The sequence below is a fragment of the Macadamia integrifolia genome, chromosome 8, assembly GCF_013358625.1.
Source record: "Macadamia integrifolia cultivar HAES 741 chromosome 8, SCU_Mint_v3, whole genome shotgun sequence".
NCBI lineage: Eukaryota > Viridiplantae > Streptophyta > Magnoliopsida > Proteales > Proteaceae > Macadamia > Macadamia integrifolia.
This window is the reverse complement of record NC_056564.1, coordinates 8,771,632-8,781,295: the sequence shown is the minus strand read 5'-3', so window position 1 is coordinate 8,781,295 and position 9,664 is coordinate 8,771,632.

Below are 9,664 nucleotides of genomic sequence, written 5' to 3'. Positions count from 1 at the left end.
AAGGGTTTTTGTTCCAAAGTTGCTGTCAGCCATATTTCTCTCTAACTAAAGTGGAAATCAAGGTTGGGAACAAGGATTTTACATTTATGGGACAACTACAAACCTTGAATTCTTAGTACGATACCCTCAATTTAGTGTTTATGCATAATACATGTTATCAATAGCTTTTTTTAACAAATTCTTTATGCAAAAATGTTTAAAAAATGTTTCCTATCCATTTATGTGTGTATATTTAGCGTATCTTAGTGTATCTCCGATATAATACGATACTCTCCGATACGTATCTTAATTTTGATCGACTGATACGGCGACTGATACCGATACTTTAATCCTTGATTGGTAGCCATCGTGATGGTGAAGCAATTGGAAAACTTGATGCAAAATTTTATTTGGACCGGAGATGTTGAGACTGTTAAAAAAATTTCTATGAAGTGGGATTTAATTTGTAGACCAAAGTTGAAAGGGGTCCTCGGATTTGGATATTAAGAGATGTGAATAAAGCTCTCCTTGGCAAAATGGTTTCGAACATCAAACATGAAGATTCAGTTATGGAGGCAGATTTATCATTACATATGGTTCTAGAAAGAGAGGATGTAAGAGTTGGTCGGATGGCCAGGGGTGAAGAAGATGTGGGAGTTTGTGTCCAAGAGGGAGAGGTGGATGGTGGGAAATGGAATGTGTATTCGTTTATGAAAGAATAGGTGGTTAGGGAATAGATCTATTGAGGAGATGTCTAATGGCAGTCTAATGGCAGTGGTCTTTCGCACGAGTGGAGTCGAATAGAAACAACTAAAATTCCTTGCTATCTCATGGAAGATTTCTATGCATGGAGTTCCTCTTTGCCGGGTCTTATTTGAATGAAGTCAGTGTGGGATGAGATAAGAGTCGGGAATCCTAAGGTTTCTTGGTTCTATGATGTATGGGGAAATATTTGTTGCCAAGGTACTTCATCTTCAGATGGTGTCTTATTCATGGGAAGCTGCCTACTGATGATGCCCTTCCAAGCAAGGGTGTGCATTTAGCTTCCCGACGTGTTCTATGCAATGAGCACTTAGAAACTACCTCCCATTTCTTCTTGGAATGCAAGTTTGCCCTTGAAATTTTATGGCAAAGATCACTTCTCGGTTCAGATCTAGGGAATCTCTTAAAGATGCATGGTTATCTTTATTTGAACGTCTGTTTATCAAGAACTCTGCTTTTACTTATGGGAATATGCAGTTGGGTTTATTGAGATTTTTATAAATCTTAGAATTTTGATTCATTGTTTTGATGGGCTTTCTGAGTCTTCTATTATTGGTGAATCTGAAGCTTTTAGGAAAGATGTTTATGTTGCAGTCGCTCTGCTTTTTAATACTACTATGAAAAGAAATCCCTGTCTTTCTAAATTCTATCCCATCACTTGTTTTCCATTTAATTTCCTTATCCGGGAAACTACTAAATTTTTCAGTTTCAATACAATCTCTCTCTAAGAATATTCATGGCTACAACCATCTTTTGGGAAGTGTTCACACTCACATATTCTTCCTTTTTTTCTTGGTCAACGAAGGCCGAATCCTCAGTTCATGAACATATATTAGAGTGATTTACATTCCCTCTCCTGTGTTTTACTTATATTACATCACCCACCTCTGTGTTTTCAAATATTACACCAACTTCCCCTGTCGGTTGACAAATATTACAAAGAAGCTGACTCCATCAACTTTTGGCCGTTTAGTTTTCAAAATTTTTTTAATACCCATATTACCCCTAATGGAGTGTAAATTACCCTTCTACCCTCCTGTGATAACTAAAGAGTAAATTAAGAAACCTGAAGACAGATTCTTTGTAACTCTTTCCTTCTACTCCTTTTGGGCGAACATCGACTGTGGAACGGCGAACGGTGAGTGTCAAGCGGAGATCTTTCTGCAGGTCTATCTCAAAACAATTAGGTTTTTTTTTTTTTTTTTTTTGTACCAATGCAATCTTCTTGTTGGGTAATGCCACTGCAATAGATTCTTGTTGGATTCTTTTATGCATGGTTTCCCTCCTCCATGGCTGTTGCAGACATATTTCCATCCCTGAAATTTGAAACAAGTACATCAGCCACAACTTCTTATACGCTTACTTTCACAACTTTGAAGAAATGATAAGAAATATATTTATTGATTTTCTACGTCAATTGAAACACTAAATTAGACAAAGAGGGAAAAGGAAATCAGCTGATGGTAAGACAACAAAAATGCCAGTGCTTATGCTAACTAGTTCATCTTCTTTCAACCAAATAGATGCAGAAAACATAGAACAAATTTTGAAGTTTCAAGCCTATTAAAAAAAATGAATAAAGAAAAAGATTTTGTCTCAAGCATATCTTTATTGGGAATAATCCCACATAGGCAAACTTTGGGACCATGGATGCTTTCACATATCAGTTGGACCTCTCCACCTCACAACTGAAGAATATGGGGGTTGGACAATTCAACATGGTGTTAAGAGCCATCTAATATCATACTCATACATCTAATATATATGGGCTTTTCTTTTCTACCAATGCAATAGATTCTTTTATAGTTTCTATTTGTTTCCTCATAGACATCTCATCATGGTAATCAAAGTATATCAAGATTATCTAATCAAAAGATGAAAATTGAACTTCTTTGAATATGGATAGTACTTTGCTTTGTTTTAGGGATAGAGAGTCCCATATTGATCTTAAACTGTAATAGTGATATTGTCATTTACTAACACTAGTTCAATGAAATGTTTTTAAATTAAAAATAGGACAGTGGGCATTCCCATACTCTAGTTATTTGTGTGATGTGGTTTGTAGTAACCAATGAGCAGAACCATTTTTCATCTACTATTGCTTTCATAATTATGTTGGTTGTATTGCTTGCTCTATTTGCATTGTACTCTTTGTCTCTGTTCAGCAATATTTGTTGTGGTTGGCCTAGAGTTTAATTTGGGTGGGATAATGTTCAGAAAATATATTGACCCAGATAGGTATACATACTTGGAAATGGTTTATGACATCTACAATTCAGTCCTCAAGCATATTCCCGAACGACAAAATGTGAGTTTCAAGATCAGACATGTGTCCGATAATGGAATTGTTCATGAGGCTGAAGATGATTACCATGTTAAGGTTGTGGGGTTTGGATATATTGGATGTATTCAAATTATGTATGTATGATCTTCAAGTTAGCTATGGTCACGTGGATAAGTATTGGGTGAATGATTACCTCAGTGACATTTTCTATAGAGAAGACCTTAATGAGTGTGATGGGACAGTTGGTGGTATGACACAGAAAGGACATGATAGTGTTGGGATTCATAGGGAAAACAAACTATTAGAAGGGCTGCTAGTGCATGCAAAACTATCACTGGAACAACAAGCAACGGTAGTGGTTCTATTGGTTTGCTAATGCTATTGCAAATGCCGTTGATAATGGGAAAGCTTCTGCTAATACTACTACTATTGCTGTGAAAGGAAGAACCACTGGTATTAGTGTTGCAAATAGTACTGACTCGATAAGGGAATCTAAGGTGTTAAAGGCGATCAGTAACAGTGCTGTTAATTTTGAAGAATCACTCCATAGTTCTTGCTCACTAAGTTCTGATGAAGATTGGGGTCAAGAAAGTGGAGACAATGTGGATGATGAAAGTGTTAGGGATGAAAATCAATTCGATGGGACTGATATTGAGAAGCAGTATGAGGGAATTAGTGATGACAGCCAAGGTGCTATATATGAGTATGATTCTGGAGATGATAATGTTGGTGTTGTTGGTGATGCTAATAAAATAGAGTTTGTGAAAGGTGCTATATTTAAAGATGTCAACCATTTCAGGGCACATTTACAGGATTTTGTGATTCAGGCAAAGTTTCAAATTGTGAGACCAAAACATGAGAAAGCAAGAGTAACGACTATATGCAAGGAGAAAGGTTATACATGAAGAGTACATTCATCACTAATAGAGGATGGGGTCACATAAATGATTAAGACATTCAATCTAAAGCATTCATGTATCAGAGACTTAGACAATAAGAGTATTACATCAAAGTGGATAGCTGAGAAGCTTGCTCCTCAATTTGAGTCTAATCCAGACTTAACTGTCAAGGCAGTGATTACATACATGAGGGAAAATTACAGAATTAACATTCCTTACATGAGGATGTGGAGGGAACGTAATATGACAATTGAAATTAATGTTGAAAATATTATCTGTCTTACCCAAGAATACCTAATTATGGTGATTTGGTTTTAGAGAAGATGCATGGCAGTACTTTTAAATTGCAGTATGGTGTGAAAAAATAAATGATAGAGAATCCTAAGTTTTTGAGGATGTTTGTTGCATTTAAACTATGCATAGAGGGTTTCTTTAAAGGATGTAGACCATTTATTGGTTTTGATGGCTGTCACCTAAAGGATAGATATGGTGGAGTGCTACTGGCAACCATCTCTATTGATGGAAATAATGCTTTATACTGGGTTTCTTATGGTGTTGTTGAAGTTGAACATAAAGGAAGCTGGACTTTTTTTCTTGAATGCTTACATGATGCTCTTGGAAGTAGTAATAAAGACTTGTCTTTGACAATCATGTCAGACAAGTAGAAGGTATTTAAACCACCTTGTATTTGTTACATTTTCCATCTTATTGGTTTTTATGTAGTGGGATTTATTACTCATCATACTAAAACTTTGGTGCATGGACTATCTAATGCCACTACTACAACCTTTCCACAAGCTCATTCGAGGGTTTGTCGTATTTATATCAGAACTTGAAGTCCAAATATCTAGGTATGTTATTAAAGGGACATTTTTGGTTAGCTACAAGTGCATACATACACTACTATCTAGTTTGAAAGGGAAATGAAGGCTATCAAGGAAATTAATATGGAAGCATATGACTGGTTGGCTAAAGAACCCCCCAAGTTATGGTCTAGGCATGTATTTGACATTGGGGCCAAGAATGACCATATTATAAACAACACAACTGAATCTTTCAACAATGCGCTTTTCAAAAATGGTCAGAAGAAATGCACCGGATTTCAATTCGATTTCCGACTGATTGGTTTTGATGCAAAAAAGAATGGATATCAGCTTTAAGAGACAAGCCCATATTGATTTTAATTGACCAAATACGGATTCAGTTAATGAATAGATTGTATAAACTGAACCACTATGAGCTTAGTTATGTGTATGGGGATCCTGTCACACTTGTGGTTAAGAAAAGCCTAGACAAGATTAGGCAAAAGTCTAGGGATTGCGTAGTCCATTCATCAAGTCCTGTTGCATTTCAGGTGATAGATTTTCATCAAAATAGATTTATGACGCATTTGATAGACCGAACATGTGGATGTTGTGTATGGGACTCTATAAGATTGCCATGTGTATATGCAGGGACAATTATTTCACATACACGATTGAAGATTGAGAATTACTATGATGAATTTTATAGTGTGAAGAAATATATGGATACATACAAGGAGATGATTTAATCGCTTCCAGATTTGACTGATTTGAGTTTTACTCACAACACCACCATCAGACCTTAAAAGAAGGCCAGGTTGACCTCACAAAAGCAGAAAAAGAGAGGTTGATGAGCCTCCTGTTACTGAGTTCAAGAAGAGATCATCAAGTGTAAGATGTGAAGATAGGCCACAACAAAAGGGCATGCTAAATTTTGAGGGCGAGGTCACAGTCATCTGTTTTGAGCATACAAGATACTGTACAATAGAGAACCATAGCACGCTTGTCATCCAAGTATGCGAGGAGAAAAGCGACAAAGGTAAAAACAACTGTAGAAGCTAATAACAAATGAAGGCTCAAATTTGGGGATTTTAAAACAATGAACTGTCTTATGTTAGGTTGTGGGTGATTTGGTATTCAGTTAATGAGTGTAGGATTTAAAACAATGATATTAATTTTGTGTGGGATTTGAAACAATGGGGTTATGTTTATTTTGTATGAGATTTGAAATAAATGGAGCTATGCTAATTTTGTGTGGGATTGAAACAATGATATCTCTATGTTAATATTTTGTGGGATTTGGAATATTGATATTAAGATATTTACAGGCTTATTAAATGGTCATACATTAGCAAAAATGTTGTCAAAATTTTTTGGTGAAATGAATGGATAGTACTCAGAAGAAGCTTCCATTTAAATAGAACTTGTTCATTACAACCACCTCACAACACTACAACTTTTAGGTATAACCTACATTGTAGTGGTTTTTGTCATTTTTTAACTAATAACAATAAATAAAGACCCACAAGAATACAAAGTACAATCTTAATAATTTTATAAGACTTTTCCCATTGCTTCACTCTTTTTTTCAAAGCACTCATCTCTTCCTTCTTATGTTGATTTTCTTGCCTACTTTCATCAACAACTGTCTGAGAATTGCTATGACGATTGCCACCAACAGTCGGTAATAGGCTTGAGAAAAATCTACAGCCATTTGTTGCATATGAACAACAATAATATAACATGTTCGGATTCATCCTTGACTATGATATACATAATAACACCCTTTTTGGATTATGACATTTACATCGGATGTTGATATACTTCAATGCACCTTGACTATTGTCATTAACACTTGATGTTGACAGTGTCTATCTGCAAATTAAACATACATACCTATAAGTTTGAAGAATAAAAAAATAGAAAAATGAAAAAGGGAGAAGTTACAATTGAAGTGTTAGTCTGTACAAAGAGACCAAAACATTCATTGGTATGGTATGCTCTACTAGGATGCTTAACTCTGCATAGGGGTCAAGGGTAGGGCCTAACTAGAGTATGCTCTACTAGGATGCTTAACTCTGATTGATGACAACTTCCTAAGGCTATATTATTTTTCAAAAAACTAATTCTAATTATCAAATCGATGCTAGATTTTGAGGGCCATGAATCCAAGACATTCATTACAACAGATTAATTTTTACCAGATTTCTTACAGAATTGGATACATGGCTTACAATATTCCAAACAAATTGGGCGGGACAATACTCAGATGCATATACAGAATCATATACATATATGTATTGCTCCCTAACTGGTTCTTAGCCACAACCTTCAAAGACTACATTTTCCCCTATAATTTGCTCCGAAACCAGCATTGGATAGAGGCAATTTTAGAAAAGCATAAAACACTGCAATCGAGCAACTTGTCACAGAGGGTATTAAATTAGTAACTGGTAGCTCATGGAGGAACCAGAAATAGTTTGGACTTTCAAAGATAGATATAAGGAAGAAAAAGTAAAACTCATGATGCAATGAGAAATGCAACAAATGAAGACATATATTATAACTTGCGTTCGCCGTAGACCTCTCCATCGCCTGCAACCATCCTCGCCTGCAACTGTCATCGTCGTCTTAGCCTGGAGTTCTCCCTATTGTCGGCGATGGTGAGTGAAACCCTGAAACCCCATAAATATGTTTCAAGATTGGGGGGTTATGAGGATACAGTCAAGGGTAAAGGGTAAAATCAGAAAAAATTAGTGGCTAAAGGCAAAAGGGAAAACTCGTATTTTAACACCCAAAACTAATAGTCCACTAATAGTGTCAACTGACAGGGGAGGTTGGTGTAATATTTGAAAACAGAGTGATGAAGGATGTAATATAAACAAAACATAGGGGAGGGGATGTAAATTACTCTTAATTTTTATATAACCGGAGCAATTAGAGGAAAAGATATTGAAGGCATCTCATCGTCTTCCACAATGGCTTTAGAGGAGACAACATAATAGGCCTTGTACTATTTTCCTAAACTTCCCTCATTCATGTTGGTTTTCCATATTCTCAAGATCTATTATGTTTAATAATAAAATTGGAAATCTACAGTACTACGAACTCCACATTGTGATTCTAGTAAATGAGGTACCTTGATTGGAGTCCGGATCCTTTCCCCATGTGGTAACCACCTCATGGGTGATCAAACCATCCATGGGGTGGTCTGACCATGAGTCAGAGTTGTTAGTCCACCCCATAGACGGTTGGATCACCCATGGGGTGGTTCGGTTACCACATGAGGAAACGATCACCCCTCGCTTGAATGGGGTCTAGAATTTGCATCATGTCACATTGAGCTTAGAAGAGGTCCTCCTTTGTCTATCGTGACCAGTGACATGGATATGTGGTCCTCTATTAAATGGACTCACATAATCCATCAAATTTTGCAACCGGGCAAGTAGTTACAAATACAATTGCAATGAGAAGTGCAGCTCCACTGAAGTTAAGTTTAGTTGGGTGAGGAGGAGGAGGAGGGGGTGTGTGTGGGGGAAGCTTGAGACCACTAGACATTATTTACCCATACATCAATCTATAATTTTATTACTATGTCCAAATAAATGATTGTAGTTTAATTGTGCCGAATGCCCTCGGCCATCTTATGCTCACCGCACCGCTGCACTCACTGTAGAGAATGATCGCCCCATGAATCACATTTCCAATACAAATACATTATACATGATGTTTTAGCATCATATTGAAATAGTAACAATTGATTGAGTGATTGATGAATTTGTGAGGTTCGCTTTTTTTCTTTTCTTCCTTGTGAGAGAGATCGACACGCTGTCCATTTATATTGGCATCATATACATTTAGTCAATAGAAATATGAGGGAGAGGAATTTTGATGCATGTCTATTCATATACAAGGAGAGGCTCACCATCATTACACGAGGAAAGAGGAGAGAGATTATGAGGGGCATATACACTACGCTTGCCTTCCCCACCCCCCCCCTCCGCCTCCCCTCCTCTCCCCTTTTCTTTTTTTTTTTCTTCCCCTTTTTTTCTCTCCCTTCCCCCTTCCTTCCCCTTCCCTCTCTTCCCCTTCCCTTTCTCCTATATATATATATATATATATATATTTATATATTTTGCAGTTGGGTTCTATTTGGTTTTCCATTAAAAGTCTACATCTCTAACCAAAACTTTCTTCTGGGACTTCTTCACATAAAGAGGGCATGTTAGAATAGGTATAAAAAATGAGATAAGCAAGGCTCATATCTGGTACATTTCCTGAAAAGAACATAGGGATTCAGTTGCAGTTTCCCTCATGTTAGAGTTATTTCCAATGCATTCAATTTTCAATTTGTTAGTAAAAGTAAGGTTATGTATGTGTTGGAAAAGGAAAGTAACTAATAAAGTGAAGTACATTTCTTTTCTCTTCTCATCTTTTATTGGTTCTTCTTTGGACTAAGTTTTCCTTCACCTGTATGAAGGGAAGAATTCCCGACTCTTGTGTCATCATAAACTCCCACTCCCTATTGTATAAGGGTTGAAACTACCCCTCTCCTTGTCAATCCAAGCCAATCCAGTGGAACCCATGCCGATGACTACGGCAAGGGATTCCCAATGTCTTCTTTTCTTTTCTCATTCCTCAAAGTTCAAATCCAACTTTTGGGGCCTACAAAAGCCTGCTCCAATTTGAAATTGGGTATACAAAGAGAAACAACAAAGACCTGATATAGAGATTTCAATCATCAATTTGATATAGAGCTGAAATCTCTAAAACAGAGTGCTTTCTCTCCCTTCCCTCCAATCCCCTGTTCCCTGTAGTGCTCCTTGTTTAGTCCAACTCTGATCTCCAAATCATATCAGATCTGAATGACGGAATTGCGAGAGTTGAATCATTGCCTAAGCATGCCAAGTAATGGGTAGGAGTGGACATTTTTGTGT